Source organism: Alosa pseudoharengus, unplaced genomic scaffold (assembly GCF_046254945.1).
Source record: "Alosa pseudoharengus isolate Yale_2024_CS ecotype anadromous, Long Island Sound unplaced genomic scaffold, YU_APseudo_1.1 YU_APseudo_1.1_scf_13, whole genome shotgun sequence".
Classification (NCBI taxonomy): domain Eukaryota; kingdom Metazoa; phylum Chordata; class Actinopteri; order Clupeiformes; family Clupeidae; genus Alosa; species Alosa pseudoharengus.
The window spans coordinates 12,870,756-12,896,480 of record NW_027468598.1 but is presented as its reverse complement, the minus strand read 5'-3'; positions in this window follow the sequence as shown (position 1 = coordinate 12,896,480).

The following is a 25,725-nucleotide window of genomic DNA, read 5'->3' as shown; positions in this document are numbered from 1 at the left end:
TGTATCATATGTTTATGATCCTATTCACTATTCTCGACAAAATTGATAAAAAATAAATATTAATAAAACAATAAAAAAAAAACTTGTTAACAATTGGTGGTGTTGGGGGTACTCCGGAAGATCATAATGTCTCAGGGGGTACATGCCTGTTAAAAGTTTGGGAACCACTGGCTTATAGGATCAAATTTTAAGGATCACATTTTTACAATGGCGACTTACTAGAAAAAACGTTGTCTTAAAATATCTCGCTACAACGAAAACATAGGGGTGTTCTTCTATCATGTTTGTGGGGCAAACGGTAGGGCTAACCCAATAAGGTTAATTTTTTCAAACTAGCCGGAGATCCTTTTAACGAACAGGCATGTGCGGTACATTTCATATGCTTCCATTAGGGTAGGATGCTTTGTTAGCAGCAAGCATAAAAGCATCAGTCATATGACCCACTATCCTCACGTACCCTTCTCACCTTTTTTTGTTTTTTTCCCTGACCAGTTTGCATGTCTGTTTAATGGTACCTGAAAAAAAATCCCCTCCCACACACATCTTCAGTTGTTAATGAGAGGTTCTACTAATCTGTGCAAGAGTGATATGATTATGTACAAAAATGTTGTGAACTTTCCTCTGTGACAACAGCAAAGCCTTTTTGGCTGGTGACCACAAGCAGCTATTCTGCAATGTAATAAAACATCTTCATCTGTCTGGTTATAACTATAGGGCTTCTAATAATTTCTTTTTTGAGCAAGCTAATTGCAATACTTAAAATACTGAACTACAATTGTAGGTATTTTTTTCTTCTCACATGTTGTTTCCCTATTGAATATGGCTTATCCATTTTACCGAACTGTCAATAGAGTGCATGGTTTGTGTCATCACATTGCAGAATAGGTAACTGTTGTTACCAGCCAAAGCCTCTTTAGATGTAAATGTGAGCAGCTGTGAGAGACCCTCAATTGGTCCTGATCAGGACTACCTATCAACCTCCTTTCTAAAGTGGCTGTTTTGTGTTTTCTACCTAAATGCAAGATTGTATGTCAATGAGGAATTGTGTAATATCTCATGTAATTGTGTTTTTAGGACTGTGATGAACCGGACCTGGCCAACACCTCCATTGGGATCCTAACAGTAATCCCTGAAGATACCCCACCTCTTCCTGACTCGTTGAATCTAGAGCCTTCAGCAACTGCCCTCATTTTAGAGGGCGCAATTGTCATGGATGATCTGGAAAATCTTCCAGCGGCATTGTGCCAACTGTTCAGGCTCATTTATGCCCTGAATTTGAAGTACCCCGAACAATTTAAGAACACGATGGACTTTATCCAAAATTCAATCTCTCAAAAATCTACTGTGCAGTGAGTAGTGAAGTTCTTTGTTTTTCACACACACACACACTCTCACACTCGCTCTCTCGCACTCACTCACCACACACTCACTCACTTACTCAACACACATACACGCTCGCTCGCTCTTTCTCTCGCACTCACTCAACACACACTCACTCAACACACGCGTGCGCACTCACTCACTCACAAACTCAACACACACACACGCTCGCTCTCACTCAACACACTCACTCACTCAACACACACACACACACTCACTCGCACTCATTCACTCACTCACTTAACACACACACACACACGCTCGCTCACACTCACTCACTCACTCAACACACACTCACTCGCACTCACTCACTCACTACACACACACGCTCGCACGCACTCACTCAACACACACACGCTCGCTCGCTCTCTCTCACACACTCACTCACTCACCCACACTCTCGCACTCACTCACAAACTCAACACACACACACTCACTCACTCACCCACACTCTCGCACTCACTCACAAACTCAACACACACACACACACTCTCGCACTCACTCTCTTGCACTCACTCAACACACACACACACACACACTCACTCGCTCTCTTGCACTCACTCAACACACACGCTCGCTCGCTCTCCCTCAACACACACATATGTATGCGTGCACTCACTCACAAACTCAACACGCACACACACTCACTCACTCAACACACACACTCGCTCTCTCGCACTCACTCACTCAACACACACACACACTCGCTCTCTCGCACTCACTCACTCAACACACACACACACTCGCTCTCTCGCACTCACTCACTCAACACACACACACTTGCACTCATTCACTCACTTAATACACACACACACACTCACTACACGCTCGCACTCACTCACTCTCTCGCACTCACTCACTCAACACACACACACTCACTCGCTCGCACTCACTCACTCAACACACACACACTCACTTGCTCTCACACTCACTCACAAACTCAACACACACACTCGCTCGCTCTCTCGCACTCACTCACTCAACGTACACACACGCTCGCTCACTCACTCGCTCACTCAACACACACACACACAATTATGCAATTTGTTTTAAATGTTCATAGGCTTTTGTAGAGCCTTTTGTTGGATCTGCAGTTCACTGTATTGATATGTTTAGATCAAGTAAAGTGACGCACTCACTCAATAGCACACACACACTCACTCACTCAGACACTCTCATTCTCTCTCACACACACACACACACACTCACAATTATGCAGGTCTTTCAATTTGTTTTAAATGTTCATAGGCTTTTGTTGGGCATTTTGTTTTGTATCTGCAGTTCACTGTATTGATATGTTTCGATCAAGTAAAGTGACACACACTCTCTCACCCTCTCTCACACACACACTTGCTCGCTCGCACGCACACACACACATTGATGGAGGTCTCAATTTGTTTTAAATATTTTACAGCCTTCATAGGCTTTTGTTGAGCCTTTTGTTTTGGATGTGCAGTTTATGTATTTTGTTTGTGTATTATGTATTGATCAAGTAAATTGACACTCACTCACACACACTCTCATTCTCTCTCTCTCTCACACACACGCACTCTCTCACACACAGAGACACTAAAGGTCATAGGCTTTTGTTGAGCCTTTTGTTTTGGATGTGCAGTTTATGTATTTTGTTTGTGTATTATGTATTGATCAAGTAAATTGACGCACTCACTCACACACACACACTCTCATTCTCTCTCTCTCACACTCACACACACTCTCTCTCATTCTCACACACACACGCACTCTCTCACACACAGAGACACTAAAGATCATCTAGATTTCTTTCCATTTTATTTATGGAGGTCTTTAATTTTTTTTAAGTGTTTTACAGCCTTCTTAGGCTTTTGTTGAGCCTTTTTGTATTGAGTCTGCAGTTCACATTATTGATATGTTTAGATCAAATAAAGTGTCTCAGTGATTCATTCAAACTGTTGTCTCTCTTTGTTTCAACAACTTAAAACTTTTGGGTAAAGTTTACTTGAATATTTTAAGGCAATCGGTTTCCTAAGATTTCCTTAGTATTGAGAACACTTAGCCATGTAACGATAACTTGTCTTAATGAGTACTGCTAACTGAACATAACTCAGTTGTCTGAACTGACATTTCCTTAGTGACAGGAGCTAATGATTTTTGAGTTCACTGTACTACCATGACATGAGTTGACTCTACTAACATTTTTCTAGTCATAATAACTAATGATTTTTGAGTTAACTGTACTACCATGACATGAGTTGACTCTACTAACATTTTTCTAGTCATAATAACTAATGCTTTTGAGTTAACTGTACTCAAGTGTACTACCATGATATGAGTTGTCCTAACACATTTCTTTTCAGCTATAACAACTTAAATATTGATTGTCTACTTTAAAAATTTGAGGCAATCGGTTTCCTAATTTCTTTTAAGTAAAGTCAACAAATTACATTTTACAGTGTAGTGTGATCACTACACTAAAACCCAGATTACATTTTAAGTACTTTAACAGTAGAAGATTGCGATTTGGAACTCATAATAGAATTTGAAATTCAGTGTAAATGTAACGGAGGTAGTCTCTCCCAGAGCCATATAAAGGTATAAAGGTACCTTTATATGGCTCTGGTCTCTCCCCTCCCTCGATCACTCTGCGTTGTGTTTTAGAAAAGGATGGACGCCACAACCGACCTTGATTTTACTGTTTATTGCTGAGATGACAGAAAAGAAAGAAACTAATCAGGCATGGAGCGAGCCAGGCGCAGCACAACTCCTCTGCCGTGGGACAGTTGCAAAAGAGCTATTTAAACAAGTCGACAATAGTCGCACAAGTTTACATAAGACAATATTCAAACAATTATAAAATATGTGGCGTACCTGAGATGACAGAAAAGAAAGAAACTAATCAGGCATGGAGCGAGCCAGGCGCGTCACAACTCCTGCCAAACAGACCAGGTAAACCACTTATTAAAACACAACATCAGTCAATCTATCGAAGCCACGTACCTGTCATAACTCAGCTAGCAGCACACTAACTAGCCTAATACACATGCAGCACTCTAACTGGCTGCAGCATGAGAAAACATTTAAACATATTTAAGTGTGCACGATCGAAATACATTAAAACACATCTCATGTATAACGTGCACAACACAGTATGACAGAGTTCTCACCCTACAGATGCATGACAGAAAATAGGAAAACACCAAATCATAAAACAAAAGAAATAGCACATTTTAATACACCATCTACCTCAGCTAGCACATTTTAATACACCACCTACCTCTGCCGTGGGACAGATATGTATATCAGTGACCATATGAGGTAAACTCTGCTCAGGTGACCTGTTCAAGCTAATGCTCATATACCCAGACCCAAGGGAGAAGTGTACTGCATGTGAGAAGAGCTGAACTGTACTTGAGGGCACCTCCCGAGCCTCAGGAGCTGTCCCCTGATCCCTACCATTGCAGATAGTACAGCGGCTAAGGCCAGATTTTTACCTGAATCGTTTAGTTTTTGCAGAAAGCACGGAACTTGGTACAGTTTTAGTACTACCCCTAGTGATCTGAAATTGAGATGGACCCCAACACATAGCGCCCCCTAGTGGCCCCTATCTTGACTTCAAATATGGCCACCAAAATATGCCCTTTTTTCCCAAGGGGGCAGGCGAATTCCCGGAAGTAGAAGAATCGACGTAGGCTGGAGGGACCACCTCTCTGCTAACTCCCAAAGAAGCCCATTCATTCTAGGATTTTTTTGAAATACCATAACTTCATATAACATATCCTGTGCCGATATTGTAGCTTCTGTGTAATCCACATAAACACTAAAAAGGCAAAACAGACTCCACTACCTCGTCCGTAACGTTGGTTACCCGTAAGAAGAATGGTTAGCTTGTTCGGTTGGAGGGAAGCTAGCCTTGACGTAATCTCTTCTTCGCGCCGTAGGGAGATAACCGTATTGTTTGGATAAGAAGCTCAGTCCACCTTACTGTCTGACGGTAACTCATAAGCAAAAGCATACACGACCGTATGTTAAGGTAAAGCATTACACAGAGGCAACCTAATAATAATAAAAAAGGGCACTAATCATTTCAGAGGTTTTCGATGGATTGACCGTAGGTCGGAAAAGTGGAAAGAAGATTAGCTTCAAGGCTATAACTTTTTTGTTTTGTTTTAGCATGACTATTTTTGAAGATGATTATGTAGGCTATGGTAGCTTCAACATTAACACGACTTGGTGAGGATGATAATAATAATACATAAATAAATGTTTAACTTTGATGACTTTGAAGGCGAAGGAAATGTGAGAAGAATGTCTGTGTATCTATCATATGAGTTACAAGATTCAGTTCGATGGCTAACATCACGAAGTTAAGTGTGAGTCTGCGCATTACTGGGGGGACCAACTGAAAAATCGTTCTATTTGACTCAGTGCCCTCCCATTGAAAACGACGGAGTCTGTTCGTCCATTTCTTTTACTGTCTATGTTTTTTCCAAGGGGGCAGGCGAATTCCCGGAAGTAGAAGAATCGACGTAGGCTGGAGGGACCACCTCTCTGCTAACTCCCATAGAAGCCCATTCATTCTAGGATTTATTTGAAATACCATAACTTCATATAACATATATCCTGTGCCGATATTGTAGCTTCTGTGTAATCCACATAAACACTACCTCGTCCGTAACGTTGGTTACCCGTAAGAAGAATGGTTAGCTTGTTCGTTTGGAGGGAAGCTAGCTTTGACGTAATCTCTCTTTCGCGCCCCGTAGGGAGATAACCGTATTGTTTGGATAAGAAGCTCAGTCCACCTTACTGTCTATGACGGTAACTCATAAGCAAAACCTAGCATACACGACCATATGTTAAGGTAAAGCATTACACAGAGGCAACCTAATAATAATAAAAAAGTAAACCTAATTTTAAAAAAAAACGGCACTAATCATTTCAGAGGTTTTCGATGGATTGACCGTAGGTCGGAAAAGTGGAAAGAAGATTAGCTTCAAGGCTATAACTTTTTTGTTTTGTTTTAGCATGACTGTTTTTGAAGATGATCATGTATGGTAGCTTCAACATTAACACGACTTGGTGAGGATAATATTAATAATAATACATAAATAAATGTTTAACTTTGATGACTTTGAAGGCGAAGGAAGTGTGAGAAGAATTTCTGTGTATCTATCATATGAGTTAGATTCAGTTCGATGGCTAACGTCACGAAGTTAAGTGTGGGTCTGCGCAGTACTGGGGGGACCAACTGAAAAATCGTTCTATTTGACTCAGTGCCCTCCCATTGAAAACGACTGAGTCTGTTTGTCCATTTCTTTTACTGTCTATGCTTTTTTCTACATTTATAATGCTATGCAGCTTTTAACACATAATACGACGTGTCTATAGCCATCTTTCAGCATTATGAAATACATGTGACAGTCATGCATAATTAAAATGGCAAACATGTTGGATTTTAAAGGAAAATTCCGGTTTTTAGCACTTTAAGGCCCTTTTCTGTTTTTTTTTTTTTTGATGAACTAGAGTGGTGGACACCAACATTTTGACAATTGGTCCTGTCTCGACTTTTCTGACTCGTTTTGAATCGCCTTTTCACTTCTCAGGGTGGCTGGCAATGGGCATACTGTAGTAGGCTACTCAAACATGTCCTAAAACAACCCTTAACGTTCGTTTTCAAAACTGTGCAACTCACCGAGTGGTTAGTGGAGTTCGTTGACTATTAAAAGCAAATATATCGGCGCAATGTATGATTCGTATTTGAACCTGAAGCATAGACGGTGGCACAGTAATATCAACGTGCAATGACAGAAATCAATGGGATTTTACAAAATGCCAAATAAAAAACGACAGAAACTGTATTTCGCTACGCTACTTGTTTTGGAACATCAACATCAACCGGATCGGGTAGTTCTGTAGTTTGATGGAATGAGACATGAGAAACTACAAATTTGACTTGCATCTGATGTCGCAATACATCGTACTTTCATAAAATCATGCAACATATTCTACCTTGTCTGTGGACATTGTTAATTGCAAAGCTGGTGCTGGATAAACAAATAGTCCATGCGACAGAGGAAAAGTTCTTTGGTGTTGCTTTAGTCAAATCGGTTGTGCATTTAGGCTATGTGTGAAGTTTTAACTGTGTGACTAACCCTGCACTTGCCTGGGCTCAATCCTTCTAATTTGGAGGCTGGCATGCTAGGACAGACGCTATGCCATGGATGCTAGCGTCTGTCAAGTCTCTTAAAGAAACATATGCTGCCTTTTGGGAAATTAGCTATTTGGCTTCTACCCTAGAGTTAGATCAATTGGATCAGTTAGATCATACACCCAGTCAGAGTTAGATAAATTAGTACATAACCCAGTCCAACACATCCCACTGTTAGCCTAATTCAATTGAGGTGGGGGGCCAATTAGCATATGCTAAAGTTTCTTTTAAGGCATACAGTGATTGTGTTTTATTGTAGTTTAAAGGACAAGTTCGGTATTTTACACTTAAAGCCCTGTTTTCAGATAGTTTATGATTAAATAGAACGTTTAAGATTGAAATTTGGACACATGCTGCTGTCCTGAGAATTTTCGGCTTCTGTGGTAGCGCCCCCCCCCCCTCCACAACGCTGCATAGGTGCACTGGAACAATCCTTCCTAAAACGCATTAAACTTTCGTTTACAAAGACGTGTAACTCACCGAGTGGTCAGGGGTGTTCACTGATATGCTCACACAAAAATCGCTGTCTGTATAAATGTGATGCGATCTGGGAAAACCCATCACATGGTGAAATTTGACCAACTTAAGATTCTGATACCATCTTAAAGCTGTTTTCAATCTCTTCAAATCTGTTTTCCTTTTTTTTTCCATAGCATATCTGTAACAAATGTTATTATCTGAAGTCGGCTTATTAACATGGTTTTATGAAACGGAATTTTGAGAAAAACAGGTTTAAAGATAGACGTTCTAAATAGAATCACCACAATCAAATGTCACATGTTAAATGTTAATTACTCTATTATGGCACACACTTATTTTAGTCACTGTATATGTTGTAAAAGATAAAAAAAGTGTTACTTTGGCGCTAAGCAAACACACAATACTCATTAATTAGATGAAAATCAAGAATGTATTTATTCATTCAACATTCAATGAATTGAATTTGTTTTACGTAACTTTTCCTCTTCTTTTTTGTGTCTTTCTCTTTATAAGTTACTGTACATTATATATGTATTATCTTATACACACTCATTGAACCAACAAAGTAAATGCAAAAATAGAGACTTTTTTGTAATTATTCCATATTTTGTGTAGTCAGTCTATATCAGAACGCCATACAATCTAAATAGTCCACAAGAAACCTCAAAGTGTTACCTTTCATTTGAGACCAGGATTATGCTTCTACACAAAGGGGTTCATGTGCAGTAAGCATTTGAGTGTCAGTATGCATTTTGGATAACAAAAAGTCCTATGGGGAGTTTCCATAGGCATTTTACAAAACGCATGAGCATACCTTGGCAAATAATGGTCTAAAGCACTTATATTTTCATTCTATATTGATCTACTTTTGCATACAGCCTCACAAGACCTGGTGCTAGGGCTCAGTTGTGTTTCTAAGGGATATCAACTGAAATGTGGTCAGTTCAGAGATGCTTGTAATCCGGCAGAAACAAAAACCTTTATTCTAGCCTCTGTAACTCTGTGTGAGTACATCACACAGTTATTTTGACTTTCCTACGAAAACTAGAGCAGCTCCTTCTTCTGCAGCTCCTCTTGCATGAAACGTGTTGAACATGGATGACCGTTAATGTATGCACATACAAACTCTTGCACATCACCATTATCTTCTTGATGTGGAACTGGTGGTAGTATCTCTGCTACATCTTCAATAATAGATATGGGATGGTCATCATCTGAAATGAAGAATGAATAACTGTAAGACATGTATTATATAAAAAAGGCTGAACTACATTATTACTAATATTCAACATTGAGAATCCATCACACAAGTATTTCACCATTGCAATATGCAATTAGACATGTGTAGGCTACTACTATAGTAGTACTACTATTATTACTCAAAACAATTATCATCATCATGATTAGAATATGTTGTTTGACAAGGCTCGACCAAAAGTTAACGTTATGTTAAGATGTAGCCTACTAATAAATAAAAAAAATGAACATGTTACGTGCAGGCTCACCATCAGTAATGCACAGCCTTGAATGTCACTAGCATGGAGCAACCAAGTGTATTAACCTAACGTTAATGCTACAGTCTGCATATCGCGAACATTAACGTTGTTAAGTCTCTGTTTTAAACTCACGTCAGCTGGACTCATAGATATATGAGCTGGACTTACATGCATAACCAGCCATAGTTTGTGGCTTTAAGTTGAAGTTTTAGTTTTAAGCCTTCGTGTCGCCATTCAAAAGAAATGTATAGCAGCTAACGGGAAAATGGTGATGGATAAAGTTACTCTGAACGAACAACCCTGATCTTCCAGGGAACTTTCTAAGTTAGCCTGTCATTAATAACACTAGGCTAACCTACATCACGGTTATCATTGCACAAGGAGATAACCAGAGGGGGATGACATTTTAAAATTAAGTAAAAATTGTTATTTTATTACTAGTGCAGTCTCTGGATGTTTTAATCGTAACGTTACCTTGTAGGTTTTTGATAACAAGTCTCACACTGGTCATTTAAAATAGCAAGCACCTTGTATCTTACATTAAGAATAGCATGGCTAGCTTACCTTCATCGGACTCCTCTTCTTCGGTAAATTCATTATAATCCGATCCTTCATTATCTCTTGGATCTCTGGATGTGAAATAATCCGTGATCACGTTGTTCAGGGCATTGACATCGCCAGTATTTAGCAAATTGAGACGTGCAGCATCAATTAAGTGAGCAGCTACCTGACTCCCTTCTCTTGAGCTCCTCCATTCTCTCTCTCAAGACTGATATCCTCACATAACGTTAACGTTAGGTTTATCAAAACATATCACAGTGTTACAATGTATATATGGCGGGAACATGAGCGTTGATATGATATGACTTCATTCGTGTGGTTACTTGATGGCCTTGATTGGTGAACCGTCTTTGTAGCTGCTAGCCTGGCAAAGCAAGTTATGGGAGATTTTGTATGCACCTCCGCCGTTCGCGGTTTCAAATGTAGATGATCTTTCAGACAGATTGGCCAATATAAATACATTTTTAATGTATAAAACTAGTGAATTTCACCTAGATATTTTCAGGAATTATAGACAAGATAATAATTATTTAATGAAAACACAATTTTGCCAAATAAATGACAATCAACCTATTTTTACTATTTCCTCGAAACGTGCCAGCGCGACATCCGACGGGTTTTCCCAGATCGCATCACAAATCGTCTTGTAAGTAAACTACCAGTGCTTTTTCAAAGTTCTCAATGTCTCGTTTTAAATGTCAGGGCCCTCGGAAGTCTACCAATGAAGTGTGGAGATACATTGAGCCTCGTAAATGGTGTAAAACAGTGATTTATTTGCATGGCTAGCCCGATGCCGAAGCACCACCATTGAAAAAGCTGTTGGTAGCATCGGCTAACTAGCGCCAGATTTCTGAGTGCAGGGGACAAGCCGAGGTGAGCTATGAGACATAAATTCACACTCGGTATCATGTTTCAACACACTTTAGGTCAAAATCACACCGGAATTATCCTTTAAGTCCACTTGATACTGTAAGCCATTGGTTCCCAAAGGAGCCAGCATAGCCTAGTGACAATTTATGTTGTGTAATAGGCCTAGCATAGGGACTATATTATATAGCCTATAGTTTGTTAAAGGCCGTGTTTCAGGGTTCATTTTCCAATGAATTTGCACAATTTGCTTGTTGGTAATAAACATTTAAACTGTTATCCATTGTATTTGATGTTGTTGGGTATCACAAAACGGAATATAATACGAAAAAGCAGGTACTATTTCACAGCGTTTGAAGTGATTCTCCTTTCCCCCACAATGCATTGCATTACGTCACCTTGGGGAGGCTACAGACCAAAGCCCACCTTGAGGGTAACAAGAGAGGAGTAAAGAGAGACGAGTAAGGGATTGTTCAGCAGTAGATTGCGCAAATTATAGATAAATAGAAAGGCTATAGATAGCCTAGATATGTATATAGACAGGTAGATAGATAGCTAGATAGATCATGTCATATGCTGGTCACGGGGGGAGCTCCTCGACCAGCGGCCAAAATGCACTCGCTTCCCTAGTTACTGCAGCTCTCCACCACGGTTTCAATTGGGACGGCACAGCCCACACAAGCACCTGCAAAACTGCGACTTGCCCATATTATCTCCCTCTTTGGTAAGCCGTACCCTGACGATGTCAATGGCAATCAATCACGAGCAGTAGTTATCGAAAATATTCATGCTGAAGACACGACCAGCCTAATCGGCGGCGGCTAGAAGCTAAGTTTGCAACAACAGGGGTGGCTCACATGTGGGACTGGAAAGTTAGCCCATAGCTAGCTATCATGATGCTTTATATTCTGATCTTCTGCCCGGTAGCCTACTTATCTGAACTAACGACATGATCACTATCACTAGATATAAAGAAAATGTTGACTTTCACTCGGTGCTGTTCACTGACAGTAACAAAAAAAGTGTCGTAACGTTATAAGCATAATGCCAGACCGCTATGCAGTACATCTAGTTAAGTCCCTTTTGATAGCTTCTGGAGGAAAGTAAATCCTTTATCGACCAAAACGTCCTCAAAGCCTGCTTTCATATACTGTCAGCTGCCATTATCCACAATGTATTTCTAATCAAGTCTGGTTTGTTTGTCAGAGTTTTCACACGGTAACAATGGGGGGCGGAGCTTAGCGACAGGTCAATTGTGGTTGAAATACTCCCGAAACACAAAGAAAACAAACCAAAATATATCTATGCAAGAACATGGGATGTTGTTGTATTCCAAACAATAAGCCAACAGTCGTGGAAGGGCATTACTACGGTAAATCTCACTATAATCTCCTAGCTGTGCGATATGTCCCATTACAACCCATTGATTTGATTCGTGTTCTTGCCGTCCACTAGGCTATTTTGCTGTGGCGCGAACAAAACGTGACGTCACATGCAAAGTTTTTGGAGAAAGTGGTCTTCAAGCAAGTCTTGGACTTGGACTCTGTTTTCAAGAGTCATTCTACTGAAACTGCTTTTCTGTCTGTGACTGAAGCATTGAGAGTAGCTAAGTCCTCATCTAAGTTGCTAAGTCATTAGTATTCATTCTACTAGACTTATCTGCAGCATTTGATGCTATTAACCATTACATTCTCCTTTCTACACTATCTGAACTGGGAGTTCTAGGAAAGCCCTTGACTGGTTTAAATCCTACCTTAAAGGGCATTCTTTCAGCATGTCTTGGCAGGTACAGGTATCACAGTCACATGACCTCACCACTGGTGTCCCTCAGGGATCAGTATTAGGGCCCCTACTTTTCTCTATTTACACCACTTCCTTGGGTGAGATCATTTGCTCCCATGAATTTGATTATCACTGCTATGCGGACGATACTCAACCTATCTTGAGCTTTTGGTGTTTCTACCACGAAGCCAGTGTCCTAAAACCCCAGAGTGCTGGTTCACTGACTAGCATGAGTCTTAATGTGTCAGGAGGGAACTAAACTCTCAAGGTATTACGTATTTAAATTAGCTTCATTGTCTTAAAGATGCCCTGCCACACGTATTTCCTTACTTTGCGGTAATGTCCGAGTAATTTTGCGGTAATTTTTTTGTGGAAAACATGCCTTGGTTACCTTGTTTCAAGCCATTCTAGCGTGGTATTGAAAGCCTGCATGAAGACTCAGCTCGAACGAGCTAAGCTGCTTGACTCTGATTGGCTAACAGCTAGTAGGTTTCGTCCATAACATGACAGCCGTTATCAACAAATTTTAGCTTCATGGCATGAACTTAGCTTGGCTAGCGAGTGCTAGCATTGTCCAAATGTATGAAGGTATATTGGGTGCAAAAGTGGCGAGCACATTTAACTGCAGATTTTGCACGTGCACACTAAAGTCATAAATGTGTAACAGTAAAGTTGAAGTCGTACATATTTTTTTATATCTTGTTAACACAAAATAGGGGCTACGGGTTCACAAATCCTTTTTACAGGTACACAAATCCTATCCTGTGAGTCACAACTTTCAAGAGTCATGCACTCGACACTTCTGCTCCAATCGTTGCAGCGCAGTTGGTGCGAAACACATTTGCACATCCGTGTTTCATAATCTGAGAACTAGGGATCGACCTAGTCCGATATGGATTTTTTAGTGCCGATACCGATTTTTTTCCATCAGCCTAAGCCGATGACCGATACAGGCTGCCGATTTTCTTGAGCCGATATTTGGAGCCGATACTGCTTTTATTTTGCTCCCTCAATTTACATCATACAAATGACACATAATTACACAAATGATAACAAATGTTATAAGTCTCAATTTAAAAAAGGAACATTGAACTTATGGATGGGTGCACTGAATATGGTTAACTGTGCAAAATGCTTTCATCAACATCTTACAACACAGCCTTGATGACGCATTGCTTGCTGACATACTATAAGACATAATTCAGGTCATCACAAAATGTCCTTTGTCAACACATTTAAATAATTTAAGAAAACAATAAGCCTGAAAATTAGCTATTGAAATAAAGTGCTTGATTTGTAATTTAAGACTGCATGGTTTCAATTTTTCTATGTCTATATTTTTCTAAAAAAAGCTGCCAGATGTCAACCACAGAACATAAATCAGCAGAGGAAAATAACGTGGTGTCAAATGTTTCTGTTCTAAACGGCATCAACGTCAAAAGGTAGCCTATATAAACATATCTCTCAGTTTTAAAATCTCTCCTTCAGGTAGTGCAGCACTCTCATAGCGATGTGATGCGTGTGTCCCACTGAGTGAGACAGACAGACGCACACACAAACTTCTGTTTGGTAGCTGACGAACCACCATTGAACTGGATTGATAATGATAACGTTAGCAAACGGCTCTAAACAAGTAAGGCATACACGGTATGTCTGGTACATGATAAACGTTAACACGAATTAATATTCAACTACATATAACACGTCTCTCATTATTAAAGCTCTGATATCACTGCGATGGCAACTCCGCCCGCTCGAGAGGGGGAGGGAGACGCACACACCACACGCGTCCAACACTCAGCCAGGTGGTCGCTGAATAAAACTCCCACAAATACCACGGAACAACGTTGGCATTAATCATATGATCAGTGTTTGTAACAGCTAGCTACCGCATGCATATGGATAGCCTAGCGTACAACTTAGCTATTTGCAGCTACCTAAATACAATGGCAAGCAGTTTTATAAACGAGGCATTAGCATTAAATAAAGTAGGCTACCTATATCATTCGCATTTTCCACTTGGACCCACAAACTTGCTTCCACCAAGTGTATGGCAATATTTAAGCTAAGTTAAAAGATGCTTTGAAAGTTTAAAGTTTACTGTTGTCTTGAAGAGCAGGCTTTCAGCTCTGTTCGTGGGGGAGGGGCAGTCTGCACGTGAATTGCAGAGTCTCCAGCAACACAGAGCTGCCTGTGGACGCCTGTATGTAAATAATGCGAGGAAAAAAACTATCGGCAAACGCAGGCGCTTATCAGCCGATGCCGATACATGTAAAAAACGCAAATATCGGCCCGATATATCGGTCGATCCCTACTGAGAACATGCACAACATTCGTGCATTTGTAAACCCAAATGTGAACTAATGCATCCGAAGTTGTGCATCTGTGAAATAATTTCTCATTAATAAAATTCTACAGATCGCTTTATTTTTCTTGCACGACTACAAGTCAATTGATACAAGTGCTCGAATCTGCTTCTACAGTGACGATACTTTTGCTCCTGGCTAGGTGATATAATACACGGGTTTCCCGTTTACCAACAAAACTAGATGCGCGCGCAGCCGCGAGGCAGAAGACGCTTGCCGTCCACAACGTTATAAACTTAACCTAAATAGTCGGCTGATGTAAGCTACAATCGGATTTTTTTGTATACCCCTGTTGTCTCAATGATAATAACATCTCATTTCAGACTATATTTCAAAGTTTGACGTTCATTTGGATTATTAATATAACATCGTATTTTGTCATTTTTGGCGAAGACATGCATTCCGTTAGGGATATTGAACATATTTAACATTCTCTAGCCATCGTGATTTCGAATTGGTGCAGTTTTCAGCACAAAAACTCATTTTATTCTTTTGCTCTTTTGCATTGCTCTATGCTGTTCTGTGGTGCTTTCTGCCTCTTGGTTGCGCACGCATGTTTTCGTGACCTGCCATAGAAATCCATGTATAGGAGCAAAAAGATTTGTATGTGTGCACGTGGAGCGAATCCATTGAGAAAACAAGGCAGCCGGATCTAGATCATGGATCGCGCTCAGACTACCATTGCCTGCTCATAAGGTAACATGATAATAATATGAAGAAAGTTTTCTTGTTTGTTGGTTTACATTATCATGACAGCTATGTTTAGCTTAGCTTACCTGCTTGCTAAATCCTCCAGTGCCAGATCAAGCTAGCTAGCTATCGCTAGATAAATAACTAGTTTAGAAGTACAGAAATATAACACTGCCCGTCCAAAATCGTTAGGACACAGAATCTGACACAATCATTCTGCAATTTTCGAACAGCTGACTTGTATCTTGCACGAAGACTATTGGATAGTGCTAGGCAAGTTAGCAATTGTTTGCTGTGCATACATTATGAATAATAATAAGGTTGTAAAACACCGCAACAAATATTTTTTCCTTGCTTTGTGCAAAGAAAAACTATAAATCGTGTGTCCTTCATTGATAAGGAAACATGATGAGGTTACTTACTTTATGAGCAGGCAATGTCTGAGCGTGATCCAGGATCCAGATCCGGCCGCCTTGTTTTCTCGATCGATTCGCTCGACGTGCACACATACAAATCTTTTTGCTCCTATTATATCGCCTAGCCTGGAGCAAAAGTATAGTCACTCGTAGAAGCAGATTCGAGCACTTGTATCAATTGACTTGTAGTTGTGCAAGAAAATCAAAGCGATCTGTAGAATTTTATTAATGAAAAATTATTTCACAGATGCACAACTTCGGATGCATTAGTTCACATTTGGGTTTACAAATGCACAAATGTTGTGCATGTTCTCAGATTATGAAACACGGATGTGCAAATGTGTTTCGCATCAACTGCGCTGCAACGATTGGAGCAAAAGTGTCGAGTGCATGACTCTTGAAAGTTGTGACTCACAGGATAGGATGTGTACCTGTAAAAAGGATTTGTGAGCCCGTAGCCCCTATTTTGTGTTAACAAGATAAAATATGTACAACTTAAACTTTACTGTTACACATTTATGACTTTAGTGTGCACATGCAAAATCTGCAGTTAAATGTGTTCGCCACTTTTGCACCCAATATACCTTCATACAAATGTGCATAAGTAAAACCTGCTAGGCTAGCGAGTGCATTAAACCTATAACATAAGACTTTCTTGAGTTGACAGTTTTAGCTACGGCATGCACTGTTTGTAGACTACCGCGATGGTAGCTGTTATCAACTAATTTTAGCTTCATGGCATTAACTTTGCTTGGCTAGCGAGTGCTAGCATTGTCCAAATGTGCATAAATAAAACCTGCTAGGCTAGCGGGTTCATTAAACCTGTAAAACATAGCACTTCCTTGAGTTGACAATAACGTTTTCCTTACGGGCACTGGTCGTAGACTGCTGCGATGGTAGTCTACTGCAGGCTTCAACAGCAACCTTTTTCCAAAGCCTGTAGCATGTTCCAAAAAATAAACTGAAGCCATTTGATCCTCAAGTCTGGGTTCTTGGGCAAAATGCATTGTTGAAGTTCTATTCGTGCATAGCGCACAAGTCAGTTGACATTCAGCCATCCTTGCATAGGCCTACTAAAACTGTCACAGAGCTAAGAATTTTGTGGGCACAGTCTCAACTGGGCGATCTCATGAATAGTAATGAGCTCAATTCCACGTCAATCTGAAGAGCTTTTGCAATTGGCCTATATCTCTGCTTATTTCTTTTCAGTGGCTAGAGCTGACGGAGGAGGTAGCTGTTTATTTTCACATTCACGACATAGCACAAACACATATGGACCTATTATGTTAAAATAAAAAAAGCAAGTAAAAACGGTTTTGTGTGGCAGGGCACCTTTAAGACATTAAATTGTAGATGCAAGGACAGGTATAACTAGGGATGCACGGTATATCGGCGGCTGATAAGTGAAAAAAAAAAAATATTATTATCGGCCCATAACAGAATTATGTCCGATAATTTGCGCCGATATTTTTTAAAGTCCTAATTTAGGCCTACGTCTGGCTACACTGAGCTACTTGAGCTTGGTTGGCTATACTTTTTCCTCAATATAATGTCAGCGGTGTGAATGTATTTCACCACTCTAACAAAATCTGTGGATATGCGTTCATTTGGGAATTTGTGCATCTCAAAATCCTCTCGTGAATGATCCGCCATTTAACCTTACCAGAGCAGAGCTCAGCCCTATCTAGTGCCGTCTTGTGCTGGTGTGTTTGCACTTTACCGCGCTGGTCGGGGAAACAAATAAACAAACTCGTTAGTGGGACGAGTACATAAGTAGGCCTAGTTCTAAGTTGTGTTTTAGTATTATATTTGCATTACTTTAGCTTGGGTTTTGTATTATTACCTAGAAATATGCTATAACCATTCGTGCTTCAGTTCCAGACAGGTCATCATCATAAGTTATTAAAACCTTCGGGGCTAACGCCTTTCTTTTCTGCTGCAGCAGGTTGTGCGCAACAGAGTAGACGGACATACAGTCTAAAGAGTTGCAGCTTTATTCAGTTACTCGCAGTTGAAACTAAACTAAAAAAGTTTCCCTCACAAACTCTGATTTGGTCGCTATACTGTAGCTTATTCCAAGCTGAGCCGTTTATGAGCGTTTAGTCCTAAATGAAAACGATTCAAACTAGCCACTCACTCGCAATTCACTGACGTCAGGTTCACTTAATAAGGAGCCACACATACTGTAGGGCTAGGCTACTGTTATGTTGTTGACTGCCATACTATTGAGGACTATTATGAGTTCTGTCCATCATTTGGTGGTAGGTACAATTACTGCAATAAAATTATGCTTATTAAATGCTTTCCCCAAATCACTTTTACATTTTTTTTTCAAGAGTATTATTATCGGTTATCGTATATCGGTATCGGCCACAACAAACCAATAAATATCAGTTTCAGTTATCGGCCCTAAAATTCCATATCGGTGCATCTCTAGGTATAACCATTGGGATGCAAAATGTTAAACTACAATAAAACACTGTATGCCTTAAAAGAAACTTTAGCATATGCTAATTGGCCCCACCCACCTCAATTGAATTAGGCTAACAGTGGGATGTGTTGGACTGGGTTCAGTGTTGCCAATTTAGCGACTTTGTCGCTAGATTTAGCGACTTTTGGCCGTCTCTGGCGACTGAAAAGTGTATCTAGCGACTGACAACAAATCTGGCGACTTTTTCGTGTGTCTGGCGACTTTTGTTTTCTCTTTGCGTTATCCTTCGATTTGCCCAGGCTGACTGCAGCAGCAGCTCAAATCGTGAGAAAAATCTTCTCGCAAAGATGGCAAACTCTGTTTCGTTGTTGAAACGTCAGAAAATCTCCCCTCTCATGCCTGTTTCGTTAGTGAATTACATCGCGAATTTGCCCAAAGCGTTGCCCCATGATTATAAAAGGAATGACTGGCCTATATAGTCCGGTGGACAGCCCATAGAGCCCCATTGTGGACCCGGAAATGTTGAGTACACCAAAGTTTTATGATGGAAATATATAGTATGGGTTCTCAGCATGCAGAAACTGCCGGATGCTAATTTGCATATTTTGGGCAATTTGTGTAATTGGGCTAATTAGCATAAATGAGCATAATCACCTATATTGATCATATTATAAGAGCTGCTTGGCCAAAATGGTCAATGATAGTATGTTTTTAGGGGTTACTGGAGATGCTGAGTCCATATCTGACATTTTCAAGATTTAAAATCACTATTTTAACTTGGTTTGGTCACGTTTTTACTCTCATTAAGATGATTTTGCTGAGTTTTTTGGTCCAATTTAGACAGATTTTTGGAGGATAGGGCTGTAGCGATATACAGTAGGGCTGTAACGATACACCAACCTAACAATTCGATTCGTATCACAATTTTTGACCGTTGACCCACGGTTTGATACGAACCTCGATTTTTTTGGAGGGGTCGGGCAAGACATTTCAATAACCTACCTTAGAACACTAGAGGATTACAATATAATATATCTGTATTATTTTATATCCTGATATTAAAAGAGAGAATACTGAATGTTAGGGCTGTAACGATTTACGATTCGAAACCGAAATTGCGACATTCATATCCACGATACTGTGTCGCGGTGTGAAAAGGCAGAATCGCGACACACCCTTTCTAGTGTTTCACGCAGTGCTTTGCAGCTTATGCGGCCGCAAAAGCAACCCACAACTCCCGCTTTACTTATCGGTAGCCTACGTTGTCCAAAAACAAATAAATAATAATTTCATACCTCTCCTTGCTTTCATTGTAGACTATGTGTGCAACTTTACCAAACAGTATAGAAGTAAACCCCCTCTCCTTGCCCCGCTCTCTCGCGCTCCCTCCCTATCACTCTCCCTCCCTCTCCTGCTCAATGAACACGCGCGTGCACATTCACAATTGTAAAAGCATAAACGACTAGCTAAATTACTATTAAATCCGCTTAGCATCATTAGCATGCTGCACATATTTGTTTAAAACTCTTGCATTGAAGTTGACTTATCATCTCAATACCAACGTTTCCCAAAACGGCCTGTCCCAAGGAGAACAAGTATTACCTTGAAACTTAAACACACATGGGGAAACTGAACAGTCCAATCAGTAGACTATTATAGGCTAAGCTATATGCTACTTTGTATACAATATTTCCAGGCTTCAACCAGACAGCTGAATTAAACAGGTAGAGTTGTAATAAAAAATGGCAGGCAGTCACCTGGCCTGTCGCCGCACGTCCCCAGCTCCCTTCAGAGAACACCCTCAGGTCGCACTTTCGCAGTGTGCACCACCACAACGTTCCTCCAACACCTGGCGGGGCCTAGCCTCCACTGCCACAGACTCCCCACCACTGAACACCATAACTGGCACCGCACCTCCAACGCTCTGCTCCGTCGTCTCGCCAGTCGAGGCAGCAGACTCCAGCTCCATCGTAGCCGGACCACGCTGCGCAATCGGGCTACAGCTACCGACGTTGGCGTCCCTCCTCTGCTGCCTCGTCGCATAGCGGTCCTCCGCTGCTCCCGGCCGCTCCACTTTGCCACGGTTGTGCCAAGGCCTAGACCTTCTCTCTGGCTCGTGCCATCGGATTTCACACAACAAACTTTTTTCCCCTTATTTTTCTAAAGACCGCCGGCGAACAGGCCAACAAGAACAGGCACCCGCACAGCATGGTGCCTCCCACACACACCCAAAGGTGTTCCGTTTTCTTAGTACCCCTTACAAGGGCTCTCTTCGGATCCTTTTGCTTGGGCATCCACCTAGCGGTGAGCATGGACGGATTATGAACTTTCGGGCCCCTGGGCCCAGATGTATTAAGGGCCCCTAACTAATTGTCGCATGTGGAAGGGGGCTTTGGGGGTCCTTCCTCAGAAATGTTTTAATTTGTTTGATGTGATTTCCTATATACTGGTGCATTTTGGGGCTGGACTAAATTCAATCAGATTCATACACCATACATCCTGATGTGTTGATATTGAGGCAATGATTTCATGCAAAGGCTTGGGCTTCAGGGCCCCCTGACCCTGGGCCCGGTAGGCCCGTGCAGTAATCCATCCCTGGCGGTGAGGCCTCCCACTCCCGGCTCCTCCTATCTACAGGTGCTGCTTTGGAAAGCAGCAGACCGCCCTGATCCACCGGCTGTGGATATCACAGCGTTTGGATGGAGTAAGAAGACAGGTATGAAGAAAGGAGAGGAACTCGCCCACCCTCGATTCAAGTCCTGTTGCTCCTGCTGATTTGTTTGCAGTAACTGCAAAGCTGGGTTAAAACTGTGTATACATGTATCTGGAAAGTGCAGCTGTGCAGCCGCAGGCCTGGCCTGTACTAATTATTGTTTCTGCAAAGGCAGTGATGTTACATGTTGCAATATATATATACACAGCTAAATGAGCAGAAGGACAGGGATGAAGAGTCTGGAGAAGATGGCGACAGGACAACGGATGAGGGCAGTGAGGAGTAGTAGAGGCTAGTTCTTCCCTTTGTTACTCAATTGTGAGTCACAGCAGAGGGCCAGTGAATAGCTATTCCCAAAATTATTGTGGAATTCAGAAATAACTTGAAATTATTCCTGAACACTGAACATTTTTATCCTCCAAAAATCCGTCTAAATCGCCCCCAAAAACTCAGCAAAATCAGCTTAATGAGAGTAAGAACGTGACCAAACCATGTTTAAATAGTGATTTTGAGTCTTGAAAATGTCAGATATGGACTCAGCATCTCCAGTAACCCCTAAAAACATACTAACATTGTCCATTTTGGCCAAGCAGCTCCTATAATATGATCAACTTAGGCAATTATGCTAATGCTAATTAGCTTAATTACACAAATTGCCCAACATGCAAATTAGCATCCGGCAGTTTCTGCATGCTGGGGACCCATACTATATATTTCTATCATAAAACTTTGGTGTACTCAACATTTCCGGGTTCACCTTTCTGTCTACTAGACTATATAGTATCAGCCCATTTTATTACAAGGAAGTAGATGTTCTGTAGATCTAAGCTCAGACAACGCTCATTGGAAGGTGCAGCAACTTCGGGTGAAATTACAACAAGAGAGTCAACGAGACGAGAGCAATGACATGATGACAGGGAAACAGGGACACGCTTGCCAGCATCGTTCAACAGTTGAACAAAGGAAGTAGGCTACAACTTCATTCACAAGCAAAGCAGATAGTTAATCGAACATACATGTTCGATGCAAAAAAAGAATTCTATCGGTCTGTCCGAGTGACATTTAAGCCTATAGCCTATTATGTAGCCTAAATATATCCAAAATATAGCCATGCCGTAAGGGTACATTGCGTGTAGGCTACCCTATGGTCACGTTATAATCAGACTTCAAGCAGTGCAAAGCAGATGCAGCAGTAAATAGGTTGGAAATGACTGCTTTTCAGCCACCTGCTCTAGTGTAGTCTAGATGATAGGCTACAGAAAGTAAAGTGTAGCCTATCAATAAATTTACAAGTATATTAAATCAAATATATTTAAACTAGGCTCTTAAAATTGCCTATATGGGTAGGAGAAAAGCAAACCGGAGTAAAAGGGAATTAAAGGTAACCTGGCCCTAGCCAGATGAATTTCGCTCCGCCTAGCTCCACTCATCCATCTGGAACCGATCCATTGAAGTGTTGCTTCAGAAGGCTGGACCTAATCAAAAAATGCTTGCATATGATTGAATAAGCCACTTGTCCGTCATCTATTGACGTGCTACTTCAACCACTCTCATTGAAGCCAACCCATGACGCTGATAACAGTCTCACAGTCGCTTCTACGCTATGTCACATCTATGAAACTCCCGCCCTGCGTCCTGATTGGCTAAACCATAAAGTTGGTTGGAGAAATCACTCTCAATGGAAGAGGTTCCAGATGGATGTGAGTGAAGCTAGGCGGAGCTAAGCGGAACGACATTCATCTGGCTAAGGCCAGGTTAAATTAAAGGGCCATCACCGTTTTTTTTTTTTTTGGGGGGGGTGGGGGGGGGCGTGCTGACGTAATTAATATGCAAATTAGCGCGTGACGTCATCTTGCGACATTTAGCGACTTTTGGAGCTGGCTTTAGCTACTTTTCATTTGAAATAGTTGGCAACACTGACTGGGTTATGTACTAATTTATCTAACTCTGACTGGGTGTATGATCTAACTGATCCAATTGATCTAACTCTAGGGTAGAAGCCAAATAGCTAATTTCCCAAAAGGCAGCATATGTTTCTTTAAGAGACTTGACAGACGCTAGGTTTTAGCCTCCTTGCTAGCATGCCAGCCTCCAAATTAGAAGGATTGAGCCAGAGAATGTCTAATAAGGGGAGAACCTTCACTCTCGGAACGCTTCTGGTGTGGTACTGCATCTAGGGGCGCTTGCGGGCGAGTCCAGAATGAATGGAGGTCTATGGAGCAGTACCCCTCAAAATCCACTTTTCTCGGGATATAATTTTTTTTCAAGTAATTTGAATATTGTATTCGAAAGGGGAGGCAAAGACAATACACTTGGTTGAGTATTATCATAGCATAGCATCAATGCTAGTGTGTTATGGGCAACAACGACCCATTCTGTAAGAAAACGAAAGGACATGACTCCCGGATTATTTCACTTTTGATTGATAATCCATATCCATTTTGCGAAAAATAAAATAAAATCTGAGGGTTTCAGTTGTTGAATAGGTGAAAACAATAAATGTAGCCATGTAGCTCCATAGGACCCCATGTATTTTGGACTCGCCCGCGATCGCCATCTAGGTGAACTCTGGTGAACTGCAGCCAAATTCGGTTTGTATGGGATTAATAGAGAGTGGGGAGGCTCTCCGTAGACGGGCTCTGATTGAGCCCAGGCAAGTGCAGGGTTAGTCACACAGTTAGAACTTCACACAGCCTAAATGTACAACCGTTTTTGACTCTGTGTCAGAATTTATGGATACTTTCTTAAAATCCAACATGTTTGCCATTTTAATTATGCATGACTGTCACATGTATTTCATAATGCTGAAAGATGGCTATAACACGTCGTATTATGTGTTAAAAGCTGCATAGCATTATAAATGTAGAAAAAAGGGCATATTTTGGTGGCCATATTTGAAGTCAAGATAGGGGCCACTAGGGGGCGCTATGTGTTGGGGTCCATCTCAATTTCTGATCACTAGGGGTAGTACTATAACTGTACCAAGTTCCGTGCTTTCTGTGAAAACTAAACGATTCAGGTAAAAATCTGGCCTTAGCCGCTGTACTATCTGCAATGGTAGGGATCAGGGGACAGCTCCTGAGGCTCGGGAGGTGCCCTCAAGTACAGTTCAGCTCTTCTCACATGCAGTACACTTCTCCCTTGGGTCTGGGTATATGAGCATTAGCTTGAACAGGTCACCTGAGCAGAGTTTACCTCATATGGTCACTGATATATACATATCTGTCCCACGGCAGAGGTAGGTGGTGTATTAAAATGTGCTAGCTAAGGTAGGTGGTGTATTAAAATTTGCTATTTCTTTTGTTTTATGATTTGGTGTTTTCCTATTTTCTGTCATGCATCTGTAGGGTGAGAACTCTGTCATACTGTGTTGTGCACGTTATACATGAGATGTGTTTTAATGTATTTCGATCGTGCACACTTAAATATGTTTAAATGTTTTCTCATGCTGCAGCCAGTTAGAGTGCTGCATGTGTATTAGGCTAGTTAGTGTGCTGCTAGCTGAGTTATGACAGGTACGTGGCTTCGATAGATTGACTGATGACGTGTTTTAATAAGTGGTTTACCTGGGCCCAGTTCCCCGAAAGCATCTTAAGCCTAAGAGCGTCATAAAGTCCCTCTTACGAACGTCTTAAGATTTGCCGACTGTTTCCCGAAACCATCGTAGCTTAAGAGCGTCGTGAAAACACTCGTAAATCTACGAGTGCTCCAGAGTACTCGTTACCGGCTAAGAGCGTCTTAACAGTACTTCTCACTGAAGTCACCAACAGGACATACAGAGGAATTACAACTGAGAATACATAATCCAATTTACTTTCCCATTCTTTATTGTGTTTACCTGTGATTAATCAGATTTTAGCGTGCAAAATAGCATAGCCTACATTTAATGGTCATAATAATGTGATGAAAAGCGGACAAAAATGCAATCAAACGAGACGTTGCCAAAATAGTTTGACATTATCTTTGCTAAGTGAAGACTATATTTTATTAGGCCTATGAGGTGAAAAGCGGAGAAACCAACATGTGGTTTAGTCTGTACTGCATCAAAATCTAAGCCTACACATTTCCACATTTCAAACGTGTTCTTAAGTGACACCGCGAAAAAGTATTGCATGGTGCAACAATCTAATCTTAAAACTAGATGTACCGCAGAGCGGTACAAAATATGACCGCCGCCCAGTCCAGCACATTTTTTCCACAAAAAGAAATCACGCTGAAAGGCCTATATGATTCTAACTGTCTCACTAAATTGCATTATCCACACTCAATTCTCACTGGTATCTGCTAGACAACAAGTACCAAAACATTATTAGTTCATAGATTTCACATGTACCTCCATCTTGCCTGTTCATAATTCTG